Genomic DNA, 22,110 nt, shown 5'->3' with positions numbered 1-22,110 from the left:
GTATACATCCACGGGGGGTCTTGGGATAAGGGAGATTACTGTGTGTTCCCCAGTGTGGAAGGACTGGGGCAGTCATTGTCATGTAAGCCCTCTGTGGTGCTGCAGGGTTTTTTCTCCTGAGGATTTCCACTTTCCTCCAGTCAGTGGGTCCCAGGTCTAAAAATGGGCCTCTGCGCAGAAACTAGGCAAGGATTTGTAATACCTTATTGGAGCAGCTACTCTCAACTCCCAATTGTTTATTCTTCATTTTAGGTCACTGTATATAGATTAAGAATTCATTAATCTGTTGGTTAGATTAAGAGTTGGATTTTTATCTATTTTACCTTGGAACACTGTGCTCTTTGCACTATCATCATAGCTGCCAGTGTGTGTGGCACCCTGGCTGAGCCCCAGCCTTGCTGCTCATTAGGATAACTGAGACTACCTTACTGCAATGCCTAAACACTGCCAACAGACCTCTCATATTTGGTGATCAGTGCACCTGTTTTGGAATGTGTTTGAATCATTAGGTGTTTTTGGTTCAGTTTGTTACAATAGGTAACCGTACTCTAAAAAATATAAATTGCAAGCTAAAAAAATTTTTATAGGTCTCTACTAAGAGTTGTTTTCTCTCAGTTTCTTCCCCAGGCTGTATGTGTATAATGCATATTTTAAATATAAATAACCTTATTAGTGTCAATCCATTTCCTCTTACATTTAACATTTATTCACCACTTGTCATTGAGATTTCATATTCGGTCATTTAATATGTCAGTTTTTAAATTTAACTTTGGGTAATGTATATAATAGGTAAATCTGCCCGTGCGTTTCTCCAGTTTCATTGATGTAACTGTTGAACAGGAAAGGGCCAAGGTCAGCATCTGGCACTTTACCTTCTCCACAGTGATAAAGGCCCATTAATCAATACCACTTTCAGGCTGCAATTGCTCAACCAGCATGATCCACATAGTTGTTCTGTTGTCTAGCTCACATTTCATTTTGTCCACAAGGGAATCATAAGAGGTTCGTCAGATACATTGCTGAAACAGAGCTATTATATCTACAGCAATTTCTTTGTTTTATTAAAACAATCAGAGTAGTTGCCCTTTGATAAGGAGCTTGCTGAGCCTTTTACTTAAGTCATCTTATTTAATTGTCATCACAGAATTAGAAATTAGTTACTGTTATTTTATAGATAAGAAAACTGGATAAAAGAGGTTAAGTGATATGTCTATATTAGTTCAGCTGCCGGATTCCTTCAACTCCAAAAAATGTTGCCAGAATAGCAATTGTATTAGAAAAATGAATAGATAAATGAAAATCAAAAGTCATCATTTTGTGTAATTTAAAGTTACCATTATTATAATGCTGTGCCTTTTCTGTATTTCCTGTTCTAAATTTCAGACTTAGTTTCTATTCTTTTATATTCCTTAAATATTTTCAGGAAAAAAATTTAAAATAGGAGTTCCATTTAGTTAGTGCCAGTATTTTAAATTAACTATTTAGAAAGACACCATTGGGGAAAATCTAAAGAGATTCCTGAGATTGGGAATTCCAGTTAAACTGAAATAGACCGTGACAAATATTCCAATACTTAACAACACTTCCCTGGATATGGCTACTGCTAAGATTCTGATGGCATTTCAGTGACTTTATCATGTATATTAAAAATTAAACATTCGTCATCTGCTATGCCATTTTTATTAGACATTTAAAAGCAATTTTATAATAATTTCCATATAAATGATTGCTTTGTTTAATTCATTTAACAATCACAGTGTGAACTGGAGCATTCCTTCCATTAATTTTTATTGAGTTTAAATCCTTTATTCCTATCTAATAATATATGTGTAGTCAGCATCTCTCAAATAGACAGAGAATGTGGAGGACAGGAAACAAGTTTTAAATGTTTTTGTAGCTCTCATACTTTATTGTCCAATGCTTTGGCATAATAGCAGTCAATAGATAATTGTATTGATTATGGTTGGGACCTCATCTATCCTTGTTCATATAAAAGTTTATATTAACTTACTAGTTAGGGTGCTTTTCGATAATATAACAACACATAAACTTGTTTCTATTTTTAAAATTGAATTAAATTATTCTGCCCAAATTCAGTATGCAAAGGGGGCTCCATAGTATTTAAACATTTTAAAATGTATTATTAAATAGTGAAAAAAATCTGGTCTCTATAGTGTCAGACTTAATTTCTAGGATATTGTGAAGTATACTTCATAAAATTAAAAAAATATATGTATTTAATTACAGTGTTGGATATTTTAAAGGGAGAATATAGCTAAATAAGGGTGGGGATTACGATTAAAATTTGGCAAATAAACTTTAAAAATAAAAACCTACAAAATTTAAGTATTAGAGAAAATAGGCTTATAAGTGAATTTTTTAATAAGTTCAGATATGAAGGAAATACAAGCAAGATGTAGACAGAATATCTGCCATAGCATTTTACAAAGGTGTTTTCATAAAATTTGGGAGAGTATGTCTTTTCATACCCAGAGTATACTAGGAAAGGATTTAATGGGTTCTTTTAAATGCTAACTAGAGGCCCGGTGCACAAAATTCATGTACTTGGGGGAGGAGGGAGAATCCTTCAGCCTGGCTTGTGCCCTCTCAGTATGGAGCCCTGTGAGCCATTGCTCCAAAGAGGTAGACCCTACTCACCCATCCAGGGCTCCTTGATGGATTGCCCCAAAGAGGTAGACTGGAGCCAGTGGTCCCACCTCCTCAGCAGGCAGGGCCGCAGAAACCCTGGTGGAAGCCACGTGGAGCAGCCGCCGGGCCCTGCCTCCTCTGTGCATGCAGCATCTTGTGAGGGCTTGAGGGCATCATGACGTGACAGCGTGAGGACCACCTAGGCTTTTATTAGTAAGATGTTCAGGATAATTGTTAAGAGAATTATATAGTACACAGCAATCGTCATATTTATTAGACATTGAAAGCCTTATTATCAGTTCACTTTTATAGACCAGTGTTTGGCTTTGGAAAGTGCTGCCCTAGTATGACTATACAAGAATGGTGGTAGGATGGTCACAGCATATACATATGTAACAGCATAACTCATTTTAACAGCATTACATAGAGCAGGAATAAAATAAGAGGAGGATAGGCATGGAATGTTAATAAATGACAGCAATAGTGATATGTTATCACCTCTGTGAGTAAGGGGTGAGCTTCAAAATAGCCCAAGTAGGACATACATGAAAAGGGAATGAAAGACTCAAGGGAAGAAAAATTTTAGAGACCATAGAATATGTTTAAGTCTTGGTATCTTAAAAGAATTTTGAGATACCATCATTGTGATAGTATCAATTATATTTTGAAAAATCATGGAGAGCATGAAAGTTGAGAAACAGGTCAATGTTTACCAGATATTTGAAAACAATAAAAAAGTGAATATGAGAAAATGACATTTTGAAATCACTTAACCTCTTTTGGCATTCACGATAAGTGAAGTAATTACAATATGCTTTCTAGAATTTCCTCCATAGCTGACATTCTATGTTTGTGTTTCTAAAGTTATGTAAATTCCTGGCAAGAATCATGATGAAATTTTAAACAGATGGAGCCTGTGTTTGTGTGAGTGTGTATGCACTTAGAAAGGCATGTGGGTGGGTGATGGGGAATGTCTGGGTTAGTATGGTACCAGACAGACAGGCCCATTCTTCCAAATTTCCTCTCAAAATACCCATAGAAGCACACAAAAGAGAGAAAAGAGCAGCACAGCCAGAGAGCTTGAAACTGCATGAAATGAATAACGAACATCGCACTCAAAATTCAAGAGGTAGTCCACTGACTGAATTACATGTAGACGGATTTCAAAGCACAAATTTGGACTCCACACAGCATATAACAGTCTCTTAACCAAAGCAGGATAAATGGCTTGACAAAAAGTTAAGTAAAATATGAATCTGCCTCCACTGGACCATATAGCTCAGAGACATAGGCATTATACTAAGCAGTTATTTAGCCATCTTTTGAAATTACCCTTTGAACCAGCCAGAACCAGAGTCATGCCACCATCACATGCTTCCCTTTGTCTTTGTCTCTCCAGAGACTCCATGGTAGAAGACCTTTGGATGCTGGAAGACACTACAGAGTTGGGAGCAGCCGGGTGTACACCAGTCATCAGGATGATGACAGACAGACACTAAAGCCACATGACACATTCATTGTATGTGGATGCAAACAGGTAAGAAGGGGAAATATAAAGCTATTGCTAAGGTAAAAATAGAATAAAGTAATGTTATCAATATATAGATTCACATTAATGTGATGGAAACTGCTTCTTGTTATCAATAGGAAATAGGTTTTAACAAGTCATCTGATATGATTTTCTATATTAACTGTAAAGGATTTTGAACTATAAGTTGGTTATGGGGACAAAACAAAAGTAGGAACCTGGGTGAATCAGTGAAGCTCTGCTGCCTCAGTTTCATTAATTGCAAACTAAAAGATATTAAATATGTGTGGGAACCCTTAACAGGACTCGCGTGATTAGGGCCCACTCAGGGTCCGGTTTCTGGAGGAGGCCACACACAAAAATGAAGAGAGAGACTAGAAAAGAGTTAATTTGGGACAAATGGGGGGCCAGGCGGGAGTCAACTTCTAGTGGGAAGATTCCCTAGGCTCGGGCCTTGCTATCCTTTTTTTGAGGCTGCTGTGGGACACACCCATTACCCCCCTTCTTTTTTTTTTTTTAAATATACTTTATTGATTTTTTTACAGAGAGGAAGGGAGGTAGATAGAGAGCCAGAAACGTCGATGAGAGAGAAACATTGACCAGCTGCCTCTTGCACACCCCCTACCAGGGATGTGCCCGCAACCAATGTACATGCCCCTGACTGGAATCGAACCTGGGACCTTTCAGTCCTCAGACCAATGCTCTACCACTGAGCCAAACCCGTTTCTGCACACCCACTACCCGTAAGCAGCTTTGGGAAACACCCATAGCCCTTAGGCAGGTAATAAGCAGATTATCATATCAGTAAGGATTTACATGATTACAAGATGGGGATGTTGCCTCAGTTACTATTGTCTCAGTTAGATAGGGTGTGGTTGGCTCTGACCTTTCAGAGCTTCAAGGTTGACCAGCCTCTTTCTATTAGTGAGACAATGATTGGTTTCCGGCAAATATGTGCCACTAGAAGGAAAACAACATTTCCTATAATCCAAACAGTATAGGAAATTATAGAGAATATATAATATTAAGGGGTTTTTTTTGTTTTTTGTTTATTTTTAGTAAAAAATACCTTAAATATTTTCCCCCAAAACATATTTAATTATCTAGCAACTCATCTTTCTTCTTTATCTGCCTCCCCTCCCCTCCCTTCCCCTCCCTTCCCCTCCCCTCCCCCTCTTCCTCCCCCCCCCTCCCTCTTCCTTCCTTTCTTTCTTTCTTTCTTTCTTTCTTTCTTTCTTTCTTTCTTTCTTTCTTTCTTTCCTCTTCTTCCTCCTTCTCTTCTTATTCGTCTTTTTCTTCATACACCTTATATTTTTAGAAACTTATCAGCATCCTATTTTCTCTGAAGAACTCTCTGGTATTGACATTATGCAGTATATTTTCCAAATCTCTGAAACAAAGCTCTTATGAGCTGGCTTACTGCTCCTGTGAAAATTGGGACTTGAAGAATTTAAACATAGTTTTGATATTTAAAATGGCTAGCATCGATGAAGCAAGTCTAAAAAGAAATTCCCATCAGGAATATGGGTATATATTGAAACACACTTATCCATTCTTCTTTCTGCTGCAGAAATGATCTGGGATTATTTCTCTAATCATGATCTGTGCAAATGGAAGACAGTTTGTTTATTCATTGCCAAGCTAATGCAATAGCTCTATTACTTGATTGGTTACTTTGTACTAGCCTCTGCTGTCTTTCAGTACTTGGAAAATATATGGTGGTTTATTGCTTCCCATCTATTGTTACTTTCATTTATGCTTTCACATTATTTTACCCCAGCCCCTAAGAATTGAAGGTGAACTCTATATCCTACTCGTTGTCTACTTCCCACAGTGATCACAAAACACCACGTTGTAGGTGGTGGCTGAAGAAGTGTTGAATGAATGGGCTGGTTTTCCTGCCGTGTAGCGATGCTCTCTCTGTTTCAGGGATGTGCAGTCATCATTCCACTGTGTGCACTGTGGTCAGTATTTACTATTTAAGTTTATTTTATTAGCTGCAAAGCAATTTAATTATGATGTGTATTATTTAGTTTCTGATAAATGCTATAAGTTTGCTTGCTACCAGTTAATTATATGTAGAAGAAACAAGAGAGCCGGTATAATAGGTCAACAGATGGTGAAGAACAGTCAGAGGAGGGGGTTGGAGCATAGATTCTACTGTGTGAGACAAGGAAAAGAGCAATAAGAGGTCACACTATTACCAGAGCCTGGGTAGTCACTCAGAAAGCCTCTTGAAACTCACGCTCCTATTTTAAGCTTGAGGATGAGTGACTGCTTGTTCCATCCTAATGAGAGAGGGACCTGGTCTTCCCCTCCTTTCCCTGAAGCCTCTGAAGGCCTCCATCCGTGGAGCAGCCCTCCTCTTCATGATCACAGACCTCTGTGCTGGAAGCAGCTGCGAAGATGGCCCAGGGCACCTCTTTATTTTTCTGGAGCTTTAGGTGTCGGGCTGGAGAAGGACTGAGCCCCAGAGAGAGGAGGTCACTCAGCCAAAGTGAGACACATGCTTTCCAGCAAGCAGACCTTGAGAGTACTAGTAAGTACTACCGGTTGATAAACATGTTTGGTAAATTAAACTAGTAAAAATGTGTTGGTTTGCAACCAGTTTTCTATAAATAATGGCCTTAGCTTACATTATGAGCAGCATTAATATTCCGTCAAGCATCCTGATCCTTTCCCAGCTCCTCTGGGCCTCTTAGAGCTTGCTAGTGGTTCTGAGGATAGAAGTTTGGATCTTGCACAGCCTCTCGGCCCTGACTCTCAGAGCTGGCAATGGAAGGAGGGGCCTGAGTTTGGAAATAGCAAGAAGCCCTATGCAAGGATGCACCATAACTGGTTGAAGGCTACTGCAGAGCACACACAGACTAGCTGTCTCTCTAACCACAGACAGCAGTCGGATGGGCAGGAGATGTGGGTAAGAGCCTAGGGTTGGGCTCAGAGAGTTTGAGTTCAAAGCCTGACTTTGTCAATGACCTTTGACAACTATATTAATATCTTTATGTCTTAGATTTCTCATTTTTAAAAACAGCAATAATATTAGCACATAGCTCTAGAGATATTATAAATATCATATTAGATAAAGCTTGTAAAATGCCTGTCATGTACTCAATAAACACTTCCTATGGTTATGCACTTTATTCCCTTAATGCTGCTACTTGGTGTCCCAGAGAAGTTTTCTTACATAAAAAGGAGGGCAACTCAAAGCAAGGGACATACAAGGTAGGAATTAATATACTGATTTGTGTATCTATCCTTTGTACTTGTTCTTGTTATTTGCCAGATCTAATAAGAATGCCATATTATTGTTTCTTGTTATCATTTCTTGATTGTAAGAAAAATATCACTTAAGCTGGTCTGAGAGTAAAAAGGACTATTTTGAAATAAGAAATAAAAGGCTGCTTAAAAATGACACTACAGATTTATTTGTTTATTGCTTTTTGTTTTATATTTCACATGAGTGAAATCATATGGTCTTTGTCCTTTTCTGTCTGACTTGTTTCACTTAACATGATAGTTCAAGATCCATAACAAACAAACAAACAAACAAACAAACAAATACCAGCAAACTCATAGATACAGAAAATAGAATGGTGGTTACCAGAGGGGAAAAAGAATGGGAGGAGGATGAAGAAAGTATAACGGGTCAAATATATGGTGATGGAAGGAGACGAGGCTTCCATGGTGAGCACACAGTGGAGTATACAGACATTGTGTTATCAAGTTGTACACCTGAAATTTATATAATGGCACCAACCAATGTTATTCCAATTGATGTAACAAAAATAATGAATGAAATTACCAAGAATATGACACTGCATGGAAAAATAAGAATTTTTAAAAGTTAAGAAATACAACATCATCTTTTCATTGTGCTTTTTTATGTGTAAAATTCTCTCCACTTAGGAAATTAAAATTTATTATGCAGTGACTCTCAGAAAGAATCCTGAGATCTAAACACACACAAGCACACACACACACACACACACACACACACACACACACACACACACAGTTAGGCTGAGGAGTAAAGGAGGTACTGCAAAATTTGAGTTAATTAATATTGTCAAAATTTTCATGCTCTATATGCAATAGTAATTGGTGCATTTCTATAAATCTAGCAAAATGTTTCTGGGAAGTAAACATTCTTCCTTCTGAAGATTAAAGGTTAGCTTCTCAGAAAATTCACTTAGTGGAACCAAGAGGATTAGAGATCAACTACTATGCGATGATGTTACTCCCAAAGGCTCACATGGACACTCGGGCCACCACTCTTGGGTTCCTGCAGGTTAAGTCTTGTTAGAGCAAACCCTACTGCAATAAAAACATCTGAATAACCAAAAGTCATTGGAGCCAGGTGATGCCATTCTTATTCCAACAGCATTGCTGCAAGGGAACTTTTACTCCAACCACAGCAATAAGGGAATAGTGTCTTTGTTGGGACTTGTGATAATGGGATTGAGCTGCATCTCGCTGCATAATTTATAAAGAAACGGTGGAATAGCAACAGTGAAATAGTCAAATGAGAGATGGAGGCTGTCATTTCCTTGGCAGCAAGAGAGAAAGTAGCTGCCTTCATTTAGAATATCTCAGTGGCCCAGCTGCTTAATCAGTGTCATTCAGGTACACATTCTGCAAATATGAGTTAAAGGTTCTGATAACATGACATGGTAAATCACTGAAGTCACAGTGCGTTGGAAGTGTACGCTGTTGGCTGTCCTCCAACAACTCCAGAAGTCAGTAGTCTTGAGAAAGCATTTTTCAAGGCCTGTATAACATAGCTTTAGGGCGACACAATTCTAAATTCAAGTATATTCATCAAGAGAATAAAAAATAGATTCAAATGGGAGACAAGGGAGCAAGTGAGCAACATGAAAACATTATGCAGTCTACTTGAAAAATCGCTACAGTCAACCTCCAGTGGTGGCAATTTTGAAGACATGCAGAGGGAAAGAAAGTCCAACTGAGGGCGAAATTGAATATAATTGCTGTGATAATAGAAGGCATCTTTCGATAACCATTAGGAAGTATATTCACATCATTAAATCTAACACTGCCTTATGTCGTTTGTCACTGCTTGGCATCTTTCCTGTAACTTTTCCATTCTTGGCTGCTGGCCCAAACAGGTAGCAAGGAGGGGAGGGGAAGTCACTCAACAGAAGCCCTCTGAAAGATTGACTCTCACTGCCATATTGATTAAAATTGCCCAAATAAATTCAGTCTGTTAAGCAAAAATGCTTCTTTTTTGGCTGGAGCTGTTTTCCTAAAATGCTAGGTCTACATTTTTTGGTGAAAAGATTCTTTACCCATTCTTGATGTACATTTTTTTGGTTTGGTTAGCACAACCTATTCATAATAATGTATCTTTATCAATAAGCTTTCATGAGATAACCATTCTGAGTAAGAGTTAAAATATATAATGAACTTTAAACCTTTGCTATTCAAATTATCTGCAGATTAGTACCTTAGCATCACCTGAGAGCATAGATGAAATACAGCATCTTGGGCCAACCTCAGACTTAATGAATCAGCATTTTACAAGATTTCCCTTGTGTTGATGCCTGTACATGAGAAATGCTGCTTTAACATGAATAAGACTTTTCTCTTAATTAGTGTATTATAAATTGTCTGCATCTTATCCATTTGATTGTTTAAGATATTTAAGGTTATTTCTCAATGCTGAGAAATGTTTTAGAATATTTTGGTGAAATTTATTTTTCTGAATTTTACTTACTCTGTAGTTTGAATTACTTACCTTTGAAACTTAGTTGGGGGTGTATCTTAATATACAGTGGTGCCTCACACAACAAACTTAATTCGTTCCAGGAGCAAGTTTGTTATGCAAAAGGTTCGTTATGTGAAACGCGTTTTCCCATAACAATACATGTTAAAAAAAATAATTCGTTCTGTAGCATAAAATATGCTAAGATGACATAAAAAAAGATAAATTTTTTGTTATTATTTTTATTTAGATACATCTAAAAACATAATTTTTTAAAAAAACACACATTTTTTTAATTTTAAGACAGACTAAGTAGAGTCTACTGAATCTTGCACATCTTCATCCATTTTCTGCTTTTTGGCCGATGGTTTCATGAAAAACCTGTCCAAAGTCGTTTGTTTTTCTCTTTTCTCCAACATCTGCCGGAAATAACGGACAAGAGTATCGGAGTAAAGATCGTTGATCCTGTTTGCTTCAGCTGAATCCGGATAGTGGGCATTGGTAAACTCCTGAACTGCTTTCCATTTGACCAGGATGTTCTTGATGTCAGCAGTTGGGATTGGTTGATTGATTGTTTGCTCCTCGTTATCCGATATGCAATACATCGGCAGCGATCGTGGAAGCTCGGGCGAAGCAGTCGTGGAAGCTCGGGCGACTTCGTTGTGTGAAACGAAGTTCGTTGTATGAATCATGAAATGAAGTTCGTTGTGTGCGGCTTTCGCCGTGCGAGGTGTTCTTTATGCGAGGCACCACTGTAATTCTATTTTTTTCTTTCTTTTTAAGAGTTTGGTGTTTGATTTCTTTTTTGTTGTTGTTGGGAGAAGCATAAGATAATTAATTATACCCAGTAAACAGAGGTAGGTTGGGGAAAACTTGAACTGAAAGAGAGACAAAGTAGCCAATCTTCCAAGTTGGGCAGCTTACCCAGCTAATTTCAAGGTCATGGGGAAGACCTAATTTAACTCAAATGTTTTCCTACCCAATATTTTAGACTAATGTCTCAAGCTTCTTATTTGTCTCAGATGTTTACATTTGCAAATATACCTAAGCAGAATACTATTGGCAACTCATTTCTAAAGTATATTCTGAAGTCAGGCTATATGTTGTTGGCATCTCACTTAGAAGAATTAAGAACTTAGAATACTGAATTCTACAATAATTTTTCTCAAAGTTTATCTTTGGAATAATCTATTAAGCTTGGAAATAGGATTGGTATGGGCCACTCTTTGTAGTGCACATTAGCAAGTTTCTCTTTATTTTATTCTATTCATTATTTTATCTCCTAGCTTTGTCTTGTCTTTGTTTCTTCTTTTTATAGTTTTGGTGTGATTTATCTTAGGAAAAGGTAGCATTGAATATATTCATTGTCGCTGGGACTGGTTTGGCTCAGTGGATAGAGCGTCAGCCTGCGGACTGAGGGGTTCTGGGTTCGATTCCGGTCAAGGGCATATACCTTGGTTGCGGGCACATCCCCAGTAGGGGGTGTGCAAGAGGCAGCTGATCGATGATTCTCTCTCATCGATGTTTCTAACTCTCTATCCCTCTTTCTTCCTCTGTGAAAAATCAATAAAATATATTAAAAAAAAAAAAAATATATATATATATATATATATATATATATATATATATATATATATATTCATTGTCACCTTAAACCTAGAATTCTCCTGTAATATGAAAATGTTAATATTATTGTCTTTGGAGCTTCTTCGTTCTAAGTAGTTCTTTTTCACTATCTCAGAACCATTTCTAAGCAACATTTCTGTTACTTTGAATTTTCAAAATGTATTTTTTTCAAATAAAGCTTTATTGCCTTCATGAATTTTTGGAGATGTCTGATTCTGTTGTAATAATTTTAAAGATGTATATTTGCATAAAATGCTAGGATTCTGGTCCAAGGGGGAAAATTCAGGTGATTAAATATCACTGATAGCTGTTTTGTGTCTCTGAATTCACCTTGATGAATATTTATGAAACAAAATGCTTGTTCTTGGTTGAATCCTGTTAACAAGTTCTGGAAACTCTATGTATCGGTAATAGCAGGTACTAGTTATCCACAAAAGGATATACTTTAATCCTCATCCTGGCATTATTAGTAGATACTCTCACAATCTGGGACCGCTAACTCCTAACCGCTCACCTGCCTGCCTGCCTGATCACCCCTAACCACTCTGCCTGCCTGATGCCCCTAACCACCTCTGCCTGCTTTCCTGATGGCCCCTAACTGCCTCTGCCTTGGCCCCCGCCACTGTGGCTTTGTCTGGAAGACATCCTGCCTATCTGGTCTAATTAGCATATTACCCTTTTATTAGTATAGATAATTGTATTATTGAAACTAGTTTTAACTTCTGCATTTATGATAGCAATAGAGTTTACTTTTAAATGAGAAGGGGATATTATTTTTCAAAACAACTTCATAATAATCTGGAAATATTAAATTTTGAGTGACAAATCCATTCAGTAGGTCAATTTCTTTTGTGTAGTCCATTAATTTGATAATGAAGTATAGTTACGACTATTGGAGTGAACATGGAGATTGTTCATGGAGATTCTAACATGCATATTATGCTTTTTATAAAGTAGAATTATCCAAGTTTTACATCTTTTTTTAAATTTAAATGTCCTCACAGCTGTCAGAGATATTTATTTTTAAAACTTGACACAGGTTCTTGCTCAGATGAACTTTCAGTGGAAACTTTAGAGAGAAAAAAGCCTGGGACAAATGACACAATCTCTGTCACATAGGGTATATTAAAAATGATTTCAAAAGGATGATTATATTCTTTCAAGGGACCTTGATGTCAATATATCTTGAAAGCAAAAACACATCTGAAAATTCAATAGTCAATTCACTATGTGGTCAACACTTGAACGCTGTAGAACTTTTCAATTTATTTTTGTAGAGAATGGCTTTTGCCATAACTCTCTGCCTCTGTTACAAACAAATTGGACAGGAAAATAGTGCATTCCAGTTACAACTTTTTCTTCTCTAAAGCCCAGGCCTATTTTTTTTTTTTTTTTAAAGACAGTATCATAGGGAATAAAATAGTCTTGTAGAAATGTTACCATGTAAGGTAGTATTTATGTAGCTTAGTAAGGGTGGTCCTATTCAACGAGGTATTATTGTATGCTAATTTTCAAGTTATCCAACTCAAACAAATGAGAATATAGAAATCAGAGTATCTATCTATCTATCTATCTATCTATCTATCTTCTATCTATGATCATCTACCTATCATCTTATTCTGATTACTTACCATGAGTGACCTTCCCACTCCTGTTGGCCTGGCTCATGCCTGCTCATCCTTGAACTCTTAGGAATCTTCAACATTCCTTGATGCATTGGCTGGGACTAAAATCTGGGTTTCCCACATGGTGGGGGAGAGTGAGAATTCTGTGACATCTTGGGTTCTTGATAATGCTTGAGATAGAAATCAAGAGAGTTCACCACAAAGCAGGACTCAGATAAGAGGTTTATTACTCATAGCTGGAGCGCTGAGGGAGGTGATTAAAGGGAGAAAGAGAGATGTTGCTCCACAACGAAAGCTAGAGGACAGTTTCCAAGAAGTTGAGGTGGGAAGGATGATGCCTAAGTGGCACACAGTAACATGTGTTGCATGTCTCATTGATATGTTAACTCTCCACCCAGAGTGTGTGTTTTAGCATTTACGTGAGGGAGGGTCGCCAAAAGGACAGTTTTCTTGCTCGTGTGCATGCATGAATGAAAAGCACAAAATTCAAGCCCTTGAAAGGAAATCTCGCAGACAGCAGTGTCCTTCAGTATTGGCTGTAAAGAGAAGAGAAAGCATTTGGGCAATTAACGGGTTCCTGACTTCCTGCCAGCTGGGACCGAGGAATAGCCTACCTATTTCGCCAGAATTTCCATATTTTCTGGACTTTGTGCTCTTTCAGATTGTATATTAAAGGGGCTTGTAGATCAACAAAATCATCTAATGTGCATCTATTTTAAAGCATAATAAACAGGTTTGGGAGGAACTTTAAGAGGGTGCTCTTTTATGCCCAGAATGTGTCCAGTCAAAAATTCCACCTTTCCAGAAGCTTCATTCCCTTTTGGACTAGGCATTGTGAGGGAACTTAAAACAAGTTCATGAAGCTGACCATCATATTTAGAGGAAGCTGCCTCAGTATGATGTATGTTGACTTGATTTGTAGAGTAGATCTTCACTAATTTCTCATTAGATTCATTTCAGTTCATTAATGTATTCAGTCAGTAACTGATAAAGCAAGTGCTTGGGACAAGACCAGAGTTGGTGAAGGACTTGGGGGAAATATTTTCATGTGACAAAAAAACTCCATATTTAGTAAATATTTAAAAAATGGAGTGTGGCACTAAAATTGAAATGTAAAGAAATCCCAGCACACAATTGCTATTTCCACAAGCTTTATTTTTTTCAACCATTTGGTGTTGCTCCATAAAGACCTATTGCTCTCTCTTCCTCTGACTTATTGCAGAAATGATGCTTACTTCTGTCAGATGCATGCTTGCCCTGGTGTAGAGTTCTAAAAGTGGGGCAAGAGCACACACACAAGTGAAAGCTTTGTATTTTCTATGTATGGCACTTTCTTGATGACTTTTCCTAGAGTAAGAAAGCCCTTTGGAAAAAAAAAATTAATTGACTTTAGAGAGAGGGGAAAGGGAGAGGGGGAAGGAAGAGAGAAATAGCAATGTGAGGAACATTGATCCATTGCCTCCAGCACACGCCCTGACCAGGAATCAAACCCTCAATCTTCTGGTGTACAGGACGAAGCTCCAACCAAATGGGCCACACTCACTGGCAGGGCAAGAGAGTTTCTTTAACTTGGAAGATGTGATGGGTTTTTGTTCTAAGCTATTATAGAAAACAATTCTTTATTCCACCACAGATCCTGTTCTCAACCCTGTTTGTGCATTAAAATTAGGTGAGAAAATTTTTACAATGCCAATGCATGGGCTTCATCTCAAACCAAATGAATCAGAATCTCTGGAAATGGGGCCCAAGTACTAGTACGTTTTAAATGCCACATTCCTGTGTACTCAGTTCTCACTGTTCACGGACTTAGCACTTCTCTATTGGTAAGACTCCCTTTCTGTAGCTCTACCATTCATAACTTGCTGGAAAAAGTTCATATTACCTCATCTATAAATTTTTAAAGTTTGCATACTTTCTCAAAGATAAAGTAATATCTTAAGGCGTTTATTCTAGCCATTATCTTTACTGTAATTTTGTTTTGGAAAAACATGGTGGCAAGCAAATGTTCCTTGAAATGATATTCAAAATCCTTTTGTGGTTATATTACATTTGCAGTGAGAGAGCAGTCTGGAATGTCACAAGTTATTTACACAAAGAAAAGGAACAGGTTACATGCTTTCTGTCTTATTTACAGTAATTGTCGCATCTACTGTGTATACCTACTTGCATTGCCATGGTCAAATCTGAGAGCAGATAATCTCTCAGGGTTCCTATCAATTTTCATGCATCCATGTATTCTTTCTGTATTTTCTTAATGAAAAATTACACTCTTTAAAACTGCATTTAGATTTTGTGGCGATAAGAATGTTAAATCATAAAACAATGAATTTGCCAGAAGAAACACTGGGCTTGAAAGTTTTATATTGTCTTTTTTTTTTAAAAAAAAAAAAGTTAAAATGTCAGCTTTATAGTAAGATAAACTGAGGTCGAATGTCCTGTGTCTCACACACATCTATACCCAGTGCATGGGCAAATCTGAATCCTACAACCTCTCGACATCATCAACCACCTGGACTCTTCCCACAGCCCCCTGCCACTACCCCACTCTCTTCCTTCCATATCTTGTCCTCACGAAACTTCTCCATGTAGGAGCCAAAGAAGTCCTTGTTGGTGGTGGTGGCAGCAGCTTTTCAGCTCTATTGAGGTATAATCTACAAATAGGAATTGTACATATTTGAGATACACCACTTGATGATTTGATCTATTGTATACATTGGGAAATAATAACCACAATCAAGGTAATTAACATGTCCATCAACTCACATAGTAGCTATTTCCCTCCCTCCCTCCTTCCTTCCCTCTCTCTCTTCCTTTTTTTGTCTTTAGAACACTTACGATCTACCATCTTAGCAAATTTCAAGTATATAATACATTATTGTTAACTATAGTACTATGCTGTACATTAGATCTCCAGAATTTATTCATCTTGCATAACTGAAACTTTCTACCTTTTGATGCTTCTCCCCATTTCCCCTCTCACCCTGCCCCTATTAGCCACCATTCTACTCTTAGCTTCTATGAATTTGACGATTTTAGATTCCACACATAAGTGAGATCACACAGTATTTGTCTTTCTGTGTCTGGCTTATTTCAGTTAGCATAGTGTCTTCCAATTCATCCATGTTGTTACAAAATGAAGGATTTTTTTTTCTTTTTTAAGGTTGAAATCCTCTTAAAGCATAAATCTGACTGCTTAAACCCTTCACTTGCTTTCTATTGTAAAGAAAAATTTCCACACTCCATATCCTAGCTCTAAAGTTCTAGTCTCATCTTCTACCTTTTCCTTCTTGTTATGGACACTTCAGTCACACAGATGTGCCTGGAATAGGTTAAGATAATATTTATTTTATGGTCTTTACACAGGTAATTCTAGAGTAAGATAGAGATGAGAGCAAGGGATCATCTTATGCCTTCATCAGGTATTGGCATATGTCATATTTTGCAGGTGTTACCTTATCTGTGAAGCTTTTTTGTCTTTCATGAGATCATGGGAAAGTCATTGGGAGTGTCTAGAAATTATTCTGAGTTTTTGAAGTTGAGAGAGTGGTGTTACTCATTCTTGGTATTAAAAGATTATAAAATTAAATAATTATTAATCAAATATAATGATAACTCACTTTTACTTTTTAATAACTGGAGAAACTACATTATGGAAAGTAGGCAGAATTATGAAATGGTTAGAAGTGTGTACTCTTTTTAAAAATATATTTTATTGATTTTTTACAGAGAGGAAGGGAAAGGAATAGAGAGTTAGAAACATTGATTAGAGAGAAACATCGGTCAGCTGCCTCCTGCACACCCCCTACTGGGGATGTGCCCGCAACCAAGGTACATGCCCATGACTGGAATCAAACCCGGGACCCTTCAGTCCTCAGGCCGATGCTCCATCCACTGAGCCAAACTGGTTAGGGCTAGAAGTGTGTACTCTTGATGGATCAGATGGCTTTTTTTTTTTTTTTTTTTTTTTTTTAATTTTGAATTTTGGCTATGCTACTGCATTTGCTTTGTGGCCTTGAGTCCCTAATTTAGCATTGCTTTGCTTTACTTCCTTTGACTGTAATTGGGGGCTATAATATATTGTATCTCAAAGGACTGCTATGAGGATTATATCAGATAATTCATATAAAGTGCCTGGCATGTAGCAGCTTTCAATAAATATGTAATTATTTAATAATAGTAATTATTATATCTTAAATCATGGGAGTCATTGTTAACCTGATGATCTATAATATATGACACATCAACACATGCCAGCTAAGTTACTTTTTTTAAATTTATTTTTTTATTGATTTTGTACAGAGAGGAAGGGAGAGAGATAGAGAGCTAGAAACATCGATGAGGGAGAGTCATCGATCAGCTGCCTCTTGCACACCCCCTACTGGGGATATCCCCGCAACCAAGGTACATGCCCTTGACCGGAATCGAACCCCGGTCCCTTCAGTCCCCAAGCCAACGTTCTATCCATTGAGCCAAACTGGGTTTCGGCAAATATATTTTAATGATTTTTTTTTTTTTTTTTTTTTTTTTTTTTTTTTTTTTTTTTTACAGAGAGGAAGGGAGAGAGATAGAGAGCCAGAAACATCGATGAGAGAGAAACATCGACCAGCTGCCTCCTGCACACCCCCTACCAGGGATGTACCCACAACCAATGTACATGCCCTTGACTGGAATCGAACCTGGGACCTTTCAGTCCGCAGACCGATGCTCTACCACTGAGCCAAACCAGCTTCGGCTAAGTTACTTTTTGATGAACAAGTTATTCTCCAATAGAAGAGCCTAAGCTAATTATATATATAGGCCCAAAGTGCTATTTTAATTCAACTGACAAATAATTCTCATTTTATTTGACCATGTTACCAGTGTTTTCTTTTTTTTAAATATATATATGTGTGTGTGTGTTTATTGATTTTTAAAGAGAGAGGGAGAGGAAAAGAGAGAAACGTTGATGGGAGAGGAACATCATCATTGATTATCTGCTTCCCCCATGCTCCCTTTTGGGGATCAAACCCCAACTCAGGTATGTGCCCTGACCTGGAATGAAACCGGTGACCTCTTAGTTCCTGGGTTGACACTTGACTGCTGAACCACACTGGTTGGGCATCAGTGCTTGCTTTTGACTTTGCTTATGTTTTTTATGATTCACTATTTATCTCTCACTTAAAAAGAATGACGAGAGAGGTCAAATTTAGGAAGCAGTGGAAAGTAGGGGCCCAATTTCATAACAGCTAAGAAAAATAAATACAAAGGAAAAAGTAACCTTGTTAGAAGAGGATGCCTGAGGGGGCCCGGAGAATTAAGGCTGGAATTTTGACAGGCAGAAATAAAGATGTGTGTGCTGGGAGGAAGAGAGATTGTTGCCTGTGAGAGGAATTTCTTACTTGACTATGCTCTCTTAGCTCTCATTATATAAGTTGACTGATTGCTTTTTTTCAAACTGAAATTCAGGTCCTGGGTATGGCAGAGAAAACTCTACTGAAATATTTATATGTCAAACCCCTTTAGAGTAAAATATTTTATTTCTATAGGCTTATAATTATTTCCTGGCCTATTTAGAATAGTTCATAACTTAAAAATTCTGTAACTGAAATTTATATTCCCTAAATATGCATGAAAAAATACGGTCTACCATAATGAGAAGTGAGGTTTATTGATTCAGTTTCCCCTCCTCCAGCTCATGAAGCAGAAAGACTGTCACCAGCTGAGTTCTGGAAGAAGATATTACAATTCCACCTAATATCCCAGTGCAGGTGTCATATCTAAATGCAACATGGCAGAGATCTATTTGCTCAAGGAAGACCCAAATAGGCTCTTTGTCTTACGTGTCTTAGGCTGTCTTACTGATGTCTTCTTTTCATGCTTTGCATGCTCAGGTCAAATTGAATAACAGTATTCTTGTCGCATCTCTTATTTCCCAGGATCTTTGGCTTTGTATAGACAGCCACCTCCACCTGTAGGCATCGCTCTCCAAATCTAACTCCTCATCTGATCTCAGTTCAAATGCAACTTGTCCTTTGAAGCCTTTCCTTATATTTTCAAAAATTAACCTCATACTTGAAAAAGTCTCTAGCTCATCAGTCCTTCTAACATGGCATTTTATCCCACCTATATTTATCACTGTACATACTTGTGCTAGGGATATATAAGTGGGAAATAATTAGCCTTGTAAGCTGAATGCAAAAGTTAAAATAGCTTGTTAGATAGTAACAAATGCTAAAGAGAAGAATGTAAAAAAAGAGAGAAATAGAAAGTGGTAAGACAGCAATTTTATGTGGCCCAAAGAGCCCTGCCATGAAAGGAGACACAAAAGAGCCAAGTGTGGCATACAGCTGTCTAGGAGAAGAGCATTCAGGCCGAGGAACCCTGGAGGTTTGGACGGGCATGTGCTTCCTATCTATGGGTGCCACTGGGCTCGAGTCAGAGTGAGCAGGAGGGAAGGAAGTTGGAGATGGAGTCCTGGAGGTGAGGAATGGGGAATCAGAGGACAGCGTGAGGAAGAGCAGGCTGGTTGTGTAGGTTTTAGGATGACTGACATTTCCTGGGTTAGACAGCACACCATTGAAGGGTTTTGATCACCACAGAGGAAAGATTGAGCTCATATTTTAACAGGAGCAACAATGTATCAGTGAGAGGGTGCAGGTTCTGGAGATATTCTCAAGATAGAACCTATCGAATTCATTGAAATACTGGGCATCAGACAGGAGAAAGGGACAAGCAAGTGTGGGTCAAAGGCCTGTGAGCTGCATACTTGGAAGAGAGGAGCTGCCATTAGTTGAAATGGAGAAAGCCAGCCAAGGGGCAGGAGGCAGTGTCAAGCATTCTGGTTTGGACACATGCAGTTTAAGATTCTCTGTCCTGAGGTTGGTTGGATATAGAAGTTTCAGGGAGCAATTGGACTGTTGACACAAGTTTGGGAGTTATAAGCATTTATTTTATTTCTTTAGTTTATTTTAAAATTTTTTAGGAACATCCATACTGTTTTCCATAGTGATCATACCAATTTCCAGTCCCATGAATGGTCAAAAGGTTCCATTTCCACCACAACCTCACCAGCACTTCTTTTCTTCTTCTTTTTTATAATAGGCATTTTAATACATGTGAGATGGTATCTCATTGTGGTTTTGATTGGCATTTGCTTGATGATTAGTGATGTTGAGCACCTTTTCATATACCTGATGGCCATTTGTGTGTCTTCTTGGAAAAATATCTATTCAGATCCTTTGTTCGTTTTTAAAATGGGTTGTTTTTGTTACTATTGAGTTGTACGAGTCTCTTGTGCATTTTAGATATTAACCCCTATTGAATATATGGTTACAAGTATTTCCCCCCATTTAATAAACTGCCTTTTCATCTTGCTGATGGTTCCTTCTGCTGTGCAGAGGCTTTTTAGTTTGAAAAGAAAGCGTGTGCCTTTAATTTCTGACACACTGAATTCTGTTCCCATTCTCTCAACCTATTTTCTGTTCATATTCATGTTTAAAAGTTTGGCTTCAGGACGGTCTCATTAAGCTGCACAGACTCTGAGGGAAGAAGACAACACAGGCAGAATTTCAAATAACACCACGCTGTTAACCTTGAAGTGGCCAGTCGACCCCATTCACTAGGCCCTGCTCAGGAGAGTTCTGCACTGGAAACAGGTGGTGGGGAGGAAACAGTCCCCGAGCTCCAGGATCGTACCTCTTAGTTGCTGAGAATAAAATATACTCCCAGAAGCAGCCGCTTACCAGGCCTACGTGTTAAAATAAGCCTTGACTCATTCCCTCTCCTCCCTCCAGCATCCAGTTAATCATAACGTCTCTAATATACTAATTTCTCACCCTGCAGCCACCAGTGCATAATCATGCCAACAGTATTCTCACTTGCTCTGCTGGCTCTGGTCTTATCTCTTTCCCCTCCCCTCTCGTCTCACCGAGGGAGACTCCCTTCACTCTTTACTTTGGAACACGTATAGAAAAATTGATGGATCAATAAATTATCACATATGGGTAAAATAAAACTCACCTAAGGTGATGATTCAGTCCATATGCACCTAATCCATTTCAGTTAATAAAATATACCACCTCATTTCTCCACAATCTTATGTGCATACTTACTCTTTGCCCTTCATAAAAGATTGATATGTCCAGAGATGAAATTTTAGTTTAAACATTTGCATTTACATATGCCCTCAATATTGTTAGATACAGTCCACACTCTCTTACATGGCTCTTGCAGTTTTTGATGTGGTAATCTTTGCACTCTGGGTTTATAGTGCTGAAGGCTGCTATTTTGAACTACTTGGGCCATGCATACCTTTATACCAGGTCTTGCCTGTAGGCCTTTGTAATGCTGTTTCTTCCCTAGAAGTACCCTCTCTTTCATTTTGTTTGTAAATTCTTTTTTTATCATCCATGTCGATAAGGCTATCTCTCTTAAATGCTCCCATAAAAACCTATACCCTTTTTTTTTTTTATAACCCTAATGGTACTGTATTGTTATTGCCAACTTATTTGTTCAGATCTCTATGGAAACTCAAACTTATTGAATACAAGGGACTAAATGTTTTTCTTTTTTAAATGCCAAATGGCTAGTATCTAACACATAGAAGATACACAATAATTATTTGTTGAATTGAAATCCATAAAAATAATTTATGGTATAGATTAAAGGTATTTGTGCCAAATTAAGAAAAAAAGTTTTTAATGTTTATTAAGTATTTACTTTATACCAGGCATTGGTAAAACCAAGGTGCATATGAGAACATTTCTGTAATCTAAGAATTTAAATTAATGGATTAGTTTCTTTCTCCACAAATTTGACTAAACTGCCACATTTTTATTTTTACCCTTTCAGAACGTATTTGGAAGAACTACCCCCCTCCCCCACTTATTTTTATTTTTTAAAAGTCGTTATCATTCAAAGTATTACATATGTTCTTCCCCCCCTCCCCCCCATTAACCCCCTTCAGCCTGCTCCAGCCCTCC

This window comes from Pipistrellus hanaki (genome assembly GCF_964339955.1).
Source record: "Pipistrellus hanaki genome assembly, chromosome: 7".
Taxonomy (NCBI): Eukaryota; Metazoa; Chordata; class Mammalia; order Chiroptera; family Vespertilionidae; genus Pipistrellus; species Pipistrellus hanaki.
The sequence above is the reverse complement of the archived record's forward strand: the minus strand, read 5'-3'. Positions refer to the sequence as shown.